Genomic DNA, 16,936 nt, shown 5'->3' on the forward strand with positions numbered 1-16,936 from the left:
AAGATTATGCTAAGTTGTATATTCGAGAGTTAGTCAGATTGCATGGGGTTCCCTTGTGTATCATCTCAGATAGGGGTACTTAGTTTACTTCCCAGTTTTGGTGAGCTTTTCAGAAAGGACTTGGTACCCAAGTCTATCTTAGTTCAACTTTCCACCCTCAGACAGATGGTCAAGCAGAGAGGACCATCCAAACTTTAGAGGATATGTTGAGGGCATACGATCTTGATTTCAAGGGTAGTTGGGATGAGCATTTGCCATTGATTGAGTTTGCTTATAATAATAGTTATCATTCTAGCATTCAGATGGCTCCGTTTGAGGCTCTTTATGGAAGGAGATGTAGATCACCCTTAGGTTGGTTTGAGGTAGGTGAGGCCGCTTTGCTAGGGCCCGATGCAGTGTATGAAGCTATGAGAAAGTTAAGTTGATTAGGGAAAGATTGAAAACAACCCAGATTCATCAAAAATCCTATGCGGATGTGAGAAGAAGGGACCTCGAGTTTGAGGTTGGTGATTTAGTGTGCCTGAAGATTTTACCAATGAAAGGGGTGAAGAGATTTGGTAAGAAGGGGAGGCTTAGTCCCTGATATATTGGCCCTTTCAGAATTGTGACTCGTGTTTGGAAAGTAGCTTATGAGCTTGATTTGCCCGCAGATTTGTCAGTCGCTCATCCTGTGTTTCATGTCTCTATGCTTAAGAAGAGTATCGGTGACTCCACTATTGTAGTTCCTTTAGAAAGCTCAGATGTTCAGAATAGTCTTTCTTACGAAGAGATTCCAGTTGAGATTTTAGATTATCAGATCCGTAGACTAAGGAAAAAAGAAGTTCCATTGGTCAAAGTTCTTTGGCGGAATCATTCTGTTGAGGGCGCCATTTGGGAAACAGAAGTAGATATGCGAGCAAAATACCCTCACCTTTTCTCCACAAACTCAGATGTAGCCGTAGGTAATACTCTTCCTTGATTCAATTCTTTTCTAATCATACGTTACATTCAACTATATAGTTGTCCTCATGTAAGTTCATGCACTCCTAGATTACTCAGAAGCTCAGAATGATTTAGATTCAGACTTGCAGTTTATTTCAGTTGTGCATGCTATCTTATATTCTCAGATTCCTCAGAAATTTCAGCTTAACTAGCCACATTCAAGAACGAATGTTTCCAAGGGTGAGATATTGTAATACCCCTCAATTTTTCCTAGCTTAAATTCGTCCCAAGAGTGTTAAGGGATAGCTTCCAAAATAAATACTATTTATTTAGTGTGGAATTCCTTAGAATTGGACTTTTAATTGCGTAGGAAATTGAATTAGCTTTCCAGCGATATAAGATTCGCTTAAATTCGATAATCGAGTAAGAAGTTATGGCTATTTTAAGTTCCTGTGGCAAAACACCGTCGTTTGGACCCTTAGCGCATCGCGGATTAGTGTAAATTTCCAATTGTCCCATTCCAATGGCCCTCTGCGATATTGGTGCATCACGGAGAGGGTCAATTTCCTCTTTGTCAATTTTTAGACGTCCAGCGCGATAATGGCGCATCACGCCATGGGCGAAAATGGCATTCCAAAGGGACATCGTGATGTCTCCACGTCGTAGAGTCTGCCCAATTTCCATTCGTCAATTTCCAATAAGCCATCGCGATAGTGGCGCTTTGCGGTGGCTACCTAGATCGAAAAATGTACGTTTTCCAATTCCATTACAAAGTTTAAAGGGGTATTTTGGTAAATCTCCAACCCCAATACGTCCAAAAACAAAAGATTAATCATATTTGAGAGCACTTTATGCTTTATTCATCATTCTCTCTTAAACAAAACTCTAAGACTCATACTACCTCTCTATTAATTCTCCAAGACTCTTCAAGATTGAGAATTCCCAATTCAAGAACTATAAGAAGTCATCTCCAAAACATCAATAGAGATCCAAGATTTAAGTTCTAGCATCTAGATCATCAAATTAAGGTATGTGTGGTTTATGAACAAGGATCTCCTTTCATCCTTGTGCCCAAAACTTGTTTAACTTTCAAAGTTGTATGATTTTATATGATTTCCCATGAATTTGAAATTAAAGTTCATACCCAATGTTGCCATTTACAATATTATGAGATATCAAGTGAATTATAAGTTTAATGGCATGTTTATTTTCATATTTTCATATTTTCATGCTTATTGCAGTAATTTTCAGATTTTGAGATGAATTGTTATTGTTTTCATTATCAAGTATGGTTATTATGATATTTGACATGAGTTTGATCCATGGGTTTTAAGCCCTAAGTTTATATGCTGAGATTTTGAGAAAAATGATGCTTTAAGCACCTTATGAGCTGATTATATCAGATTTATAATAAAGTTTTGATCTTTTGATCCTCGATTAGTTTTGGAATCCACTTTTCAAATTATTACATATTTTATCAGATTAATGCATAATTAGTTTTAGATAACCCTTATGCTAGTTTTAAAGTGAATTTCCAACAAAATGAGCGTAGCAAATAAAAAAGTAGTATTTAGCACCGAGCGGGAAGTATGGGTTTAGCGTATCCTACTTCCACAAAACTACGTAGCCAATGTAGGTACAAATTATCAGATTATTCCCACTTCTATGTGGATGATAGTTACAAATATGATCACTTAGCTCAAGTTATACTTCCTGGCAAGAGTATGACACCTCTCCCTAACGTGAGGTTTCTTCCTTAGGAGGACGAGACGTTGGACTCCATGTTAGCTCACATGGTTTATGTCGGTTAAGAGAACATCCCTGCAGATTAAAAAAATATATGTTTCAAACCCTGCTAATCAAAGTAAAAGAAAGAAAGAAATGCTTTTAGAAAACTAAGTGTAAAGGCTTACAGTTTTATTGAAAATATGCTTCTCAAAACGATAATAGCTTCAGATTTTAGCTTTCAGATTTCAAATTTAGAGTGAGATCTTTTACACTTGGACTGTATGATTTAAAGACAAAGTTTAGTACAAATTTTAGAACTAAAAATGTTATGGCTCACAAGATTTATAAAGTATGTTTTGTTTTTTATTGCTACATATCTCAGTATTTCAGATATTCCAGATTATGTGAGTCATTTACATTTAGCATGCATTGTTTTATAAATGATGATTATGAGATGATGTTTTACTTATACATATTACCCCCATATACTCAGTACATCCTCAAAGTACTGATCCATATATACGTCTATGTGCTACATTGCCTCATAATGTAGGTTCAGGTGCTCAGTGTCAGCAGTGTGAGTAGTTCGAGCATCTCCATCTACGTCCGACAGTTGGTGAGTCCTTATAGTCCGGGGACTTATTCATTCAGATTTGCATTTTATCAGTTTATGAGATTTAGCATTTCCTTTCAGACAGTTCGAGTTAGCTGGGGGTTTGTCCCGGTAACTCTCTAGTATTAGTAGTAGAGGCTTGTCAGACTACTAGTTTTGATGCAGATTATTCAGTTTTGATGTTTCAAATGTTATGTTCAAATTATTCTCAGATATTACATAGAGTTTCCGCATTCTAGCATGACTTTTATGTCTATATTTCCATTATTATAAGATTCAGGCTCAGTAGTATGCAGGCAGGGTTAACTTAAGGCCACTCGTAATCTTGAGCACCATGTGACGTCTCAGGATAAGAGTTCGGGGCGTTATAATTTCTTTTACTTAAAAACACTCACTACACACAACACACAACACACTCATATCACACACACGTACAAAGCTCTCTTTCTTTAATATCTTATCTCTTTTCTCTCTCCCAAGCCTTAACTGCCGCTGGCAGAGCAGTTCATCGGATGACTGTCTCCCTTTACCTCTCTCTTCCACGAATCTCTTTATTTCTCCCCTTTTCTGCCTAGCCTCGCCGAAGTTGGTCACTAGCGGGCGAGCCTTCAACGGGACAACCACACCGCCTCTTCTTCTCTAGCCACCGTCGAAAACCAAGCACCACTGACTCACCGGAACTGATGGCCGGCAAGTTCAAGTTCACTACGTAAACAAGACAAAACCCCATTCCAGGTCTGGTCGGACTTGATTATTCGACATTGCTCCGGCGAATGTCGTTGAAGCAACTTCGTTGTACCACTGCCACCGTAATGTTACCACTATTATTTTGGTGCTTTGTCTCCATTTTAAAAATATTTGTGATTGTGATTATTATCTTACTCATTGAATTTGTACAGATCTAGCCAAATTTTTGTGTCTAGCATTTCTCCGGTGAACATCGTGAAAACAACTCCCATCTTTCCTGTTTGATAATGCCCCATGATTTATGTGACTATTTTATTGTGTGATGAAAGATAACCATGTTATTGTCGACCATGTTCGTAACCCGATTAGATGAATCTTAAATTAATTTGATGAGTATGGTTGTCTCTGTTTGCTGTTTTTATTATCACTATTATTGACCATTTTTGTGTTGGGTTTGCTACATTTTTGCATCTTTAGGAACTGATTTTTGACGATTTTGTCCTTCTCATTTATTTACACTGATAATGGACATTTACTACGTTGCTTGGCCAATGAAATTATCTCTCCGTTGGATATTTGAGGCCACCCCATTACAAAAGATGGATTTTACTTTCTCAAATGTTACTATTTTATATAAAAGATCAATACCTGGTTGATGAAGAAATTATCCGTCTATTTTCGATGCCTTCACAAATAAAAAGACGTATTTTACGTATACAAATACGTAACAATAATAAATATTTTTGGGTGATGACGAAATCTTTATAATATTTCAAAACTTTATCTGAGCCCATTTTTTAATAAAAAAATTATATTTTTAAATATGTATATGCACACATACTTTTTTAGTTTAGTTTGATTATTATTTATTTGTTACTAACATTTTTATTACAAGTGTTCATACAAGTTATTGGAAATACTTGCCGGGAATGACATTCAAAGAAGACTTTAAATTGTGTGTTTATATTTTTTATATTCTTGCACTTTTACATGTGTTAATCATAGTGAAAATTTTATTTTTGGGTGTTGAGCGGGATATTCTTTATTTACTCAATCTTCACCACTTGTTTAGAAATTTAGGCCGTTAATATTTATATAAAATATTAGATTGACTTAGATTATTTAATCAAATAATTTATATTTTTCACGTTAAAAAATATTATGTAGGCTTTTTCTTTGGAACAATTTTGCTTTATTCAATCTTATCTTTTCTTACATACATATACTTATATACTTTTGTTTATATATATTTTACAACAACATATACATTAATATTATTTTAATACATATTTTATAGTTGTATATATTTGTATTTCTTTTCTTTTTTCCTTTTGTTATTTAGGTAAACTTAGACCATTAACACCGATACAAATAAATTAAATTAAGTAAATCTACATGTTTACGTCATTATGTAGTTTTTCTTTTCAAATAAAATCTTTCTCTCCATAATCTCGATCAAGTCCGTAGTATTATGTGTAAAAATACTTTTCCTTTTTATAGTACATAAAAGACACTTTCTTTTCACATGTCATAAAATACTTTTCTTTTCACATGTAATTTGTACATTTTTATACATATCTTTTACATGTATTTCATAACAATATGTTTTATTTATATATTTAATATACATATACCTTTACATAGTTTTAAACATTTATATTTTTCAAAAGAATTATTTTATACTTAATACACACACTTTTTACATTATTTTAAATATACCTCCTCCCTCTTTGATAAATTTAGTTTAGCCGGGTACCACAGTTGTGGATCTCGAAGGGTGCCTAATCCCTTCCCTTCGGGGGAATTTTAACCTTTACCTAGAATCTCAACTGATTTTCGCAAACTGAAACATAAATCGGACATGTTAATAATTCATTAGGTTTCCTTATTTTTCTTAAAAATTAGGTGGCGACTCTGTATAAAATTTAATTTATTTAGAGTCCATAAGTCGTGCTTGTTTCAACTATTGTAAACATAGGGCATGACACTAGTTACATAATGCTAAAACAAGAACTTCTGAATCCTAATTCTAATTCTAACTGGCGCTCTCACATTGCTAACATACGCCATCTCCCTAGCTATTATCAGCCTCTATTAGCACTTTCCTTGAATTGTCCTTTGGTTCCTTTCAATCAACATTGTATGCACATATTCAACATAGACTAATCTCATGATTCGAGAATCTAGCTATTTTCCTTTAGCTTTAGTTATGTTCCACTCCATATGTTGTTCCCAAATATATATTAGCCTTGTAATAAGGTCTGTGTAGCCAACTTACCAACGATAGGCTCTTGAGTAAATTGACATTGTACATATAAATAATCTTTGAATATATTTGTTGACGTATAAAGCTAAGAGTATTAGCTAAGCTGTTAGTTACATTCAAAGAGTAGTTAAGTTAGTTATACACTGTTGCTACTATTAATGGTGATCCGTTAGTGTAGTTATTCGACACACTTGGATGGTAATTATAACCAACTCTTAACTACTCTCTCTCTCACACACACACACATATCTCTTGTGTAGTGTATTGATTTATTCAATTCACTACTCAATAACAAGATTACTCTTTTCTCCCATCCTCGTCTTCTTCTATGCTTCTCACTACATTCTTTCTACATGCATAACCATGGAGTTAACTTGTTTGATCCTTAATTAGTTCATCGTATCAGAGGAATGAACATAGTTACTCATGATTTCTTAATTGTCTGAATCATTCGAGATTTACAATTTCTTCTAGATTGACTTTCTTATTTGTGATTTCATAATTTTTCTTTTTCTTTTTCAGTTTCTGAGTTCTGCATTTATTCGACTCAAGAACATTGTTTCTTTCTTGTTATTTACTTTTACGGATTCTACAGAATATGGATTCTACTGCAAGAATTAATAGTGTGAATGGAGCAGGAAATGGTGTTCCTCAAGAAGCTGGTTTGAATGGTGGAAATAGTTTGACTAGTCACACTCAAAATCAAACTTCAGGAATTGATTATAATCATGCTCTATTCCTTTCTCTTTATGATGCTAGTGGAATTCAGTTAGTCTCATTCCAACTGACAGGCCTTAAAACTTCTCAATCCAATTTAGGTCTATAAGGGATTGCTCTTTTAGGTAGGAAAAAGCTTGGTTTAGTTGATAGTTCTTGTGATAAGGAAAAAATTTCCAAAATTCACGTGGAATCACTGGGAAAGGATCAATCCAATGTTATATCTTAGTTGTTAAACTTGTAGCTAAATCTTTTCTTGGTAGCGTGATGTATGCATCTAGTGTACAGAGGGTTTGGCATGATTTGTTAGAAAGGTTTGTTAGCCCATATGTTATTGGGCCTTTAGTTTATGGACCTTTAGGTTATTGGCTATGTATATATAGCCTACTTTTGTTTAGTTAGTTTCAGGCTTTTTCAGATTATATTGTAAACCTTAGCCTTTCTTCCTTTCAATAAAGTTCTATTAACAAGGTTCAATAAGGTTGATGGTTCAAGAACATACAATCTTTATAAAGAGATTGTTACACCTACCCAGGGTACTTCTATTTCAGTTTAATTCTCAAAGCTGAAAAATCTTTGGGTGGAATTTGAAACTCTGGTTCCAACTCCAACTCGTAATTGTGAAAAGTCCAAGAACTTGGTTCATTCCAACTCGTAATTGTGAAAAGTCCAAGAACTTGGTTCATTTGTAGAAATTGAAATTATTTCAGTTCTTGATGGGACTTAATGACTAATAGTCAAGCAAAGGAGTCAACTGTTAATGATGAGTCCATTACCTTCTTTGAATCAGATTTATGCCATGATCGCTAGTGATGAGGGCCAGAAATCAATTGCTTCTGCAACAGGTGTACTTGGTTCTAATCCAACAACTAATATGGGTAATATAGAATGGTTATGTACTCTAGATCAAATACTGGAAGTAACAATACTCAGTGGTATAGAAAAGGGCTTAACAACTATAATCTAGTCTATGAATTCTATAAATGCAAGGGACATACCAAGGAACAACGCTATAAGCTGATAAGTTATCCTGCTGATTTTAAGTCCAAGAAAAAATTAAAAGGCAATGGTGTCGCATATAATATAGTTGGTGATAACAGTCGAGAATAGTTATAAGCCTGTGAAGTTAGATACTGAGAATAGGTTTGCTTATGGTCAAGGAAATATAGTTCCAACAATGGGATATTCTCCAACTGCTGGTTCACAACATGCTGTTGGTGAGGGATCAAAGAGTGAGGCTGGAGATGCACATTTCAGTCATGTGGGAGACACTTACTCCTGTTACGACTCAAGACTACCCTTAGTCATAACACGATTCTTAGAGTCACAACTAACCCCAATCTAACTCATGACCTGATATGATACTAAGAATACTAAAAATAACTAATAAAAATACTTATGTGGAAGCTGAACTGAATTATGAAATAAATATTCAAAGGAAGCCAACAATAATATCTGAGCTTAAAACCATAAGCTGAAACATCTAACTACATGTGTGAAAGCCTCTAATAAGAGAGAGTTGCTGGGACAAGCCCCTAGCTAACTCTAACTGTCTGCGACTGAAACAAAATAAAATGCAAAAGTGATACTAACCTCTAATGACGAGGACTCACCAAGTGCTGCTGTAATACAGTGGGAGATCTTATTAAGCATGATCCATATGCTCAGCATCTAAATATATATTATGAGACAATATAGAGCAAAAAAAGTATGCGATCAGTACTTTGAATGTACTGATTATGTGTGATAGGAACTAACTGATATAAATTGAATATGATGCATGTAACATGGTATTCTGATTCAAGACCAAGTAATAAACATGTACTACTAGATAAATTGAATAACTGAATACAAGTACCTGCAAGTCTTTGAATTTGAGCTGTGAACTGTGGACTGTGGAGTTACTAATAATCGACATAACCCAATCTAAGCTAATTGTCTATCCTGTACCCATCTGCAAGGGTGTTCAGTACCTTGTCAAAGGTACAAACACTGACAGACGTGGATCTACTAAGCTGATGTCCAAAAGGACTACGGTGTCAAGCCTGGTTTGATGGGCGACCCTTTAGAACTTACAGTGATGTTATAGTTTTAGGACTTCGGGACCTCTACTAAAGGTTTCAGCTTAACTGACGGGTGAGCCTTTATCCCTACGTTTGCTGGTGCTAACTTCTCCTCCCAACTGAATGACACTGACAATTGCAATGCTCAATGATAATAATAATATAAAGACTAAAAATAAATGCATTATCTAAAAGTGTGCAACAACATGTAAGCTGGAGGATCTTATGCTTATAAATATATGCATGAAATTCTAGGTCATCGGGTGTTCATAAACCACCATCTCCGAAGAATGCAACTATTATGCCAGTTTCATAATCTGAGTGAAATTAAGAAATTTAATAACTCAAGTTGAATATTATAGGTTACACCATATAATTAGGGTTTATGATAACACTGAAATTCATGATAAAATGTGGATTACAACTCCATAACACCAAGGGACTGGATATCAATGAATTTGATAACATACATAAACCCTAAATTGTGAAGAAGGAATTGAACTGAAGAATTGGGTTAACTTTTGTAAAACCCCGTATTTTTCCTAGCTTAAATTCATTCCTAGAATGTTAAGGGTGAGCTTAAAAAATGAATATATTTTATTTCATATAGAATTTTTTAGATTTAGACATTCCATTGTGTGGGAAATTGAATAATCTTTCCATCGTTACTAAATTCGCCCAATTCCGACACTCGGTGAAGAAGTTAGGACATTTTTAGCGAAGCAGTGTGCCAATTGGGCAGTCACCGCATCGCGGTGAAGGACAATTTCATAATTGTCAATTTCCAGTGGACCTCCGCAATATTGGCGCATCACGGAGAGGTCCAATTTCCTATTTTTCAATTTCCAGTAGCCCAGCGCGATAGTGGCGCGTCGCGTCAGTGGCCAAAATGGTATTCCAAAGGGGCACCGCGATGGTGGCGCATTGCGGAGAATGTCCAGTTCTCACTCGTCCTTTTTTCAGTGAGCCACCGAGATAGTGGCGTCGCTGTGGCTTGCCAGTTCAGAAAATATTGCTTTTCAGTTCCTTTTAACTATTAAAAGGGGTATTTTGGTCAATCTCCAAGGCCCCAATTCGTCCAACACAAGACATTAAACATATTCAAGGCACTTTATGCCCAATTTCATCCATTCTCTCTCAAAGCAAAACTCTAGAGCTCCAAAGTTTCTTCTCTAAGAAATTAAAATCCTCCATAGTTTCTCTAAGAAAGCTTAAAATTGAGGATTCCCAAGGCAAGATAATCAAGAACTCATCTTTAAGAACTCAAACAGGAATCAATAATTCAAGTTTCTTCATCTAATCATCAATCAAGGTATGTGGGGTTTATGAACAAGGATCCTCTTTCATCCTTGTTCCCAAAACCAAGTTTTAATTACAAATTCATACGATTTTGAATGAATATTCATGAGATTTGAATTAGGATCCATACCCATTATTGCTCTTTGCAAGATTTTGAGATTTCAAGTGTTTTAGAAGATGAATTGCATGTCTATTTTCATATTTTCATGCCTACTGCAGAAATTTCCAAATTTTGAGATGACTTATCATTGTTTTCATTATCAAGCATGATTATTATGATGTTTTGACATGAGTTAGATGCATGTGTTATTAAACCCAAGTTTATATATTGATATTTCAAGAAAGATGATGCTTTAAGCATTCTATGATCAGTTAATTTATAGATTCTCAGTAAAGCTTTGATCTTTTGATCCTCAGTTTAGCTATGGAATCCACTTTACAACTTTATTACAAATTGTAGAATTCAGATCAGCTTTATTTATAAAATTATTCATATAAAAGCATAAATGGTTTCGTAATAAACCATTATACTAGATTTTAAAGTGGATTTCCAACAGAGTGAGCATACAATTTTAAAGGGAGTAGTATTTAGCACCGAGCGGGAAGTGTGGGATTAGCGTGCCCTATCTTCCAAAGAACTACGTAGCCAACGTAGGTACAAATTATCAGATTATTTCTATTTCTATATGAATGACAGTTTTAGCTTGTGATCGATCACATGGACAGTAGGTTATACTCTCTGGCAAGAGTATGACACATCTCCACATCGTGAGGTTTTCCCCTTAGGGGAATAAGACGTTGGAGTCCATGTTAGCTCACATGGTTTATGTCGGTTAAGAGAACCTCCCTGCTAGTTAAATTAAAAAATTAACAGAAAAGCTTTTAGAAAACTAAGTGTAAAGGCTTACAATTTTATTCAGATTATTCTTTACAGAAAGATAACAGTTACAGATTTTAGCTTTCAGACTCCAGACATAGAAGTGACTCATTTTTTACACTTGGACAACATGATTTACAGACAGAACATTAAGTACAGCTTTTAGAACTAAATGTTATAACTCACTATAGTTATGATTTGCTATTCATGATTTCAGATTTCAGTATTTCAGATATTCTAGCTTGTTTGAGTCATTTACATTTAGCATGCATTGTTTTATAAATTATGATGATAAGATGATGTTTTACTTATGCATTTCACCCTCAAATACTCAGTACATCCTCAAAGTACTGATCCACATAAACGTCTATGTGATACATTATCTCATAATGTAGGTTCAGGTGCTCAGTATCAACAACGTAAGTAGTTCGAGCATCTCCATCTACATCCTACAGTTGGTGAGTTCTCATAGTTCGGGGGCTTGTTCATTCAGATTTTCTAGCTTATTAGTTTTACATGATTCAGTATTGATTTTCAGACAATACTTCAGATTCATTCTCAGTTATTTCAGACAGTTTTCCGCATTTAGTATGGCTCTTATGTTTATATTTTCTTTATTATAAGATTCTGGCTTAGTAACAGGCAGACAGGGTTAGCTTAAGGCTACTCATAGACTTGAGCACCGTGTGACATCTCGGGACCAGGTTTTGGGGTGTTATAAACTTTGTATCAGAGACAGGTTTATAAGAGTCCTAGGGAGTCAGACAAGCCGTGTTATGTAAAGTCTTGATCATGGGTATGAAGCGCGCCACATTTATGAGCAAGAGGCTAGGGGATATTTTTAGGAAATCATATCTTTCTTTCATGATCCATCGTCCTTACAGTATCTCTATTTGCTTTTAACTCGTGCTCTTACATGATAGTTGAATATTCTTTATCGTTGAGCTATCACTCGTAGAAATGATAACCAGCCACCCCAGCCCGCCGATCCTCTGAATAAGAACGTATCCCATGCTGAGTTTAGGGCTTCCTTTCAGGCGTTGGCTCAGACAGTGACTGCTAATGTCTAGGGCAACCATCAGAATCAAGCTGCAGTCCCACTTCAGCAGAATGGTGATTTAGCAGCAGCCAGAATCAGAGATTTCATAAGGATGAATTCACCAGAGTTCTTTGAGTTGAAAGCAGGTGAGGACCCACAACTTTATTTAGATGAGGTGAAGAAGATCATCCAGATTATGCATGTTTCTGAGGAGAAGAGTGTAGAGTTAACATCCTATAGATTAAAGGATGTAGCGTATGATTGGGTAGTGATGTGGAAGAATGGTAGAGGTGAGAATGTTGTTCCTATGAGTTAGTGTAACGCCCCGAATCTAGTACCCGAAACGCTACACAGTGCTCATGACCCCGAAGGACCACAAGATAACCTATGACTGATATCTATACCTGAACGCTGCATAATATACTGTATAAATGCAGAAATAAAGGCTAAAAGTCCATAAGATTCAAAACTGAGACATAATATCTGATAAAATATAACATCTGGGTGGGGTATGAAATACACAAAACAACTGAAATAAACTATCTGAACATGATAGTCTGAAAAGCCTTTAACTGTTTGAATAAGGAGTTGATGGGACATGTCCCCAGCTAACTCCATCTACTGAAAGCTAAACTGAATTAATGAAATAACTAATAATATCGTCCTTGAATAATAAGGACTCACTGCTAAATCTGGCTGCTACTGATGCCCTGGAGCTCGTGCTTCTGAACATATGGTATAAAACACCATAGCGTAAATGCGTCAATATGATTGAATATACTGGTATGCATGTGAGGTAGGCTGAATGCAAAGGGTTCACATGCATGAACTCTACTAACTGATTGAATAACATGAACGTGAGAATGGATGCATGAATACATAATAACTGTAACTGAGTTCGTGATAACATGATTTCTGAGCCTGAGTACTGATAACATAAGATACTTATAACTGTATAACTGAAATAACTGATACTAAGCGACTGTATCTGACAGTCTAGGTTCTAATGGATCTAGCTGAGTTCCGAACTGTTCTAAGTTGACTATATCTGACAGTCCTGAATTCTGTAGAACTATCTGACTTTTATTACTGAGACTGAATGACTGTATCTGACAGTCTTGATTCTGTAGCTAAAACTGTGGGAAGTAGTCATCTAACCGACATGCCCCAAATAATGCATTATAGCTGAGTTGGGGTCCAATCTGTAACCCCAATTGGAAGGGTGTCAATACCGCACCACTGGTAAGGACAATCTGTGAGCAACCCTCATAACAGGTAACTCTAGTGAGAATGGTAGGAACCCTCATATAACAGGTTAAGCCACCTCATCTACCCCCATATAACAGACTATGATGTCTCAACCTACCTTGGCTACGTAGTTCAGGAACGCAAGAATTGCTTCTAAGAATCACACCCTCATATAACAGGTGAGTTCCCATCCTTGGGTTAAGTCGGTGCTAATTCCTACTCCCATCTGAATAGACACTGAACATGATTAACTAAACTGGACTAGACTGAGTTCATTAAATTCCGTGGACTGACGGAATGCTATTGAAATGTGATAACTGTATGACATTATTGGAATTTCTGAGATTACTGGACTGATACTGAATTCACTGACTTTTCCCGAGTCACATAACTAATTGAGTTCTAGGGATCATGGCTTGACTGAGAGTATCTTGAAAACTTAACACTGGCTCTAGGCATACAACTAAATTGTCGAGTACAAGCACCCCCAGGACTCGATAGCATAAAAGTAATTCATGGCATGAGTTCTAAAATACAACAATGGCTACACATATATCCATAGTCCATTAACTAAGATATTTCATCAAACACATGACATGCATGAACTTGTATATGAATGGGGATATCACATTATCATACTAGTATGACACTTTTCATTCACATAGGCATTTAGTCAAACATATGGGGAGCATGCTTTGGTTATACAATCATCGACACATCTAATAATCATGGATACATCAATCTACATGTAAATTGAAGGGTTTATCATGAATATCGCGTAATTCATCACATATTAGAATCAATTCTTGTAATTAATAGTCTATAACATGGAACGAAACCAAACAACAATATGAACATTAATTTTCAATTCAATCAAATCATGAACACTCATAAATATACAAATCTTGGATTTTGAAAAGAGATTCTTGAGCTTCACCGGTGAAAAAGACCCATAAATCAACACATGGCATACCTGAGCTAATGAATCTGGAAGGATTGATGGAGAGTTCTTGTGATTTGGCCCTTGAATTTGAGAGCTAGGGTTTCTTGGCTTGAGAGAGAGCAACTCAATTTGAGAAAAAATAGAGCGAATAATGATATCCTTAGGTTACGTAGGGTTAAATTTCGTGTTTAATGCTGAACTAAAATCATGGGAAATGACCTATTTACCCTGGACGCGTCTTTTAAATTTTGTGAAAATTTCTCGATCTGGACCCCTGGCGCGATACGGCGCTATCGCGCCGTGTCACTGGAATTTGACAACTAGGAAATTGAACGACGGCGCGACACGGGACTATCGCGGAGCTTCACTGGAATTTGACAATTCGGATTTGGGAGGCCTCCGCGACGCGGTGAAATCACAGTCTTACTGGAAATTGACAAATGTCATTTTGGCTTATGGCGCGACGCACCACTGACTGAGATGACGGAGTTTTACGACTGAAACTTTAAATCGCCATAACTTCTTACCGGTTGTCGGATTTAGGCGAATTTGGTATCGATGGAAAGCTTATTGAATTTCCCACACATCTAAAAGTGAAAATCTAGTAAATTCCCTATGGAATAAACATCATTCATTTTAAAAGCTAATACTTGACATTCTTGGGATGAAATTAGTTAAGGAAACTTTGAGGTATTACAGTTAGCAGGTATTTCAGGATGCTTTTCCAGATAGGTTTTTCCCACGTGAGATAGGGGAAGCTAAAATAGAAGAGTTTATGAACCTGAGGCAGGGCTCGATGATAGTGAAGGAGTACTGCCTTAAGTTTAATCAATTGTCTAAGTATGCCCCTGATACGATGGCTGATCCTAGAGCAAGTATGAGTAAATTTGTTACTAGAGTATTTGTTTTGGTAGTCAAGGAGTGTTGGACTGCCATGCTTATTGGATATATGGATCTTGCTAAGTTGATGATTCATGCTCAGCAGATTGAGGCAGAAAAGTTGAAGGGAAGAGATAGAAATAATCAGAGGGCAAGAACATGGCAGTTTAAGTATGGCCAGGCTAGGTCTAGAAGGGGAAATCATTCGCATTTTCAGAATCGTTCGTCTATGACAGCACCATCTTCAGCTAGTGCTCCCGTTCCCAGAGGTAGATAAGAGCACTGGGGTAAGTCTTCTATGTCCAGATCCCAGAATAGTGAGTGGTAGGCCCAGTTATCCTCCATGTCCTAGGTGTGGTAAAAGTCATCCTGGTGAGTGTTTAGCTGGACAGAAGTGTTTTGGTTGTGGTAAGTTGGGTCATGGTATTACAGATTGTTCGCATGATAATTAAGGAAACAGAGATATTTGTCCCTAGACTCAAGCATCTAGTGCGCCAGCTCCTGTAGGTCGCCCAGTCCCTCCTCAGTGTGCGTCATCCAGTACCGGTGGCGGTAGCTTTACTATCCCGTCAGGAGCAGGAGGATTCACCAGATGTTATTACGGGTATGCTTTGTGTCTTTCATCTTGATGTTTATGCGTTGTTAGACCCTGGGTCGAGTTTCTCTTATGTGACCCCGTTAGTTGCTGTAAATTTTGAAATAAGTCCTAAAAAGATTCCTGAGCCTTTCTTGATTTCTACCTAGTAGGTGAGTCAGTTGTTGCTAAACAAATATATAAAAAGTGTCCTATCACTGTCATTCATAAAATCATGTTAGCAGACTTAATAGAGTTAGATATGATTGACTTTGATCTTATTCTTGGTATGGATTGGCTCTATTCTTGTTATGCATCTATAGATTGTCGTACCCGAGTGGTGAAGTTTCAGTTTCTAGATAAGCCAGTCTTTGAGTGGAAAGGTAATTCAGTGTCTCCCAAAAGTCATTTCATATCTTATCTTAAAGCCAAAAAGTTGATTTCAAAAGGGTGTATCTATCATCTAGTCCGAGTCAAGGACACTAAGTCGGAGACTCCAACAGTTCAGTCAGTCAGTATAGTCAATGAGTTTCCAGATGTTTTTCCTCCTGAAGATTTGATAGGTGTACCTCCCGATACGGACATAGAATTCAGTATAAACCTTCTTCCAGATACTCAGCCTATTTCTATACCTCCATATCGTATGGCTCCGCCGAGCTTAAGGAGTTGAAAGAGAAACTCAAAGATCTTTTAGATAAAGGTTTCATAAGACCTAGTGTTTCTCCATAGGGCGCTCCTATCCTATTCGTGCAAAAGAAAGATAGTTCTTTGTGTACGTGCATTGACTATCGTCAGTTAAATAAAGTCACAGTAAAAACCAAATATCCTCTTCCTAGAATTGAGGACCTATTTGATCAACTCCAAGGTGCAAGTTATTTCTCAAAGATAGACCTTAGATCCGGGTATCATCAGCTTAAAGTATGGGAATGTGATATTCCAAAGACAACTTTCAGAACTCGTTATGGTCATTTTGAGTTTCTAGTCATGTCCTTCGGACTAACAAATGCCCCAGCAGCCTTCATGGACCTGTTAAACAGAGTGTTCAAACAATATTTGGACATGTTTGTCATAGTCTTTATCGA

General features: G+C 36.3%; 1 protein-coding gene and 1 pseudogene across 3 annotated transcripts in view; one reads left to right on the top strand and one right to left on the bottom strand.

Annotated features, from left to right (window-relative positions):
- The first annotated feature begins 1,546 nt into the window (after positions 1-1,546).
- The window catches only part of LOC124885739, an 18,532-nt pseudogene continuing 3,142 nt past the window's right edge, over positions 1,547-16,936 (top strand).
- The window catches only part of LOC107853747, a 44,445-nt gene continuing 30,205 nt past the window's right edge, over positions 2,697-16,936 (bottom strand). The window contains exons 8-9 of one of the 3 annotated variants that reach the window (XR_001669857.2): positions 8,526-8,603; positions 2,697-2,742 (exon numbers count right to left, since the gene is read on the bottom strand). The gene's annotated coding sequence lies outside the window, so the exon portion shown is untranslated. Of the gene's footprint in view, positions 2,743-8,336; positions 8,604-12,631; positions 12,936-16,936 lie in introns of those variants that run through there. The other 2 variants (XM_016698730.2, XM_016698731.2) reach the window with 2 other exon arrangements.

Source organism: Capsicum annuum, chromosome 7 (genome assembly GCF_002878395.1).
Source record: "Capsicum annuum cultivar UCD-10X-F1 chromosome 7, UCD10Xv1.1, whole genome shotgun sequence".
NCBI lineage: Eukaryota > Viridiplantae > Streptophyta > Magnoliopsida > Solanales > Solanaceae > Capsicum > Capsicum annuum.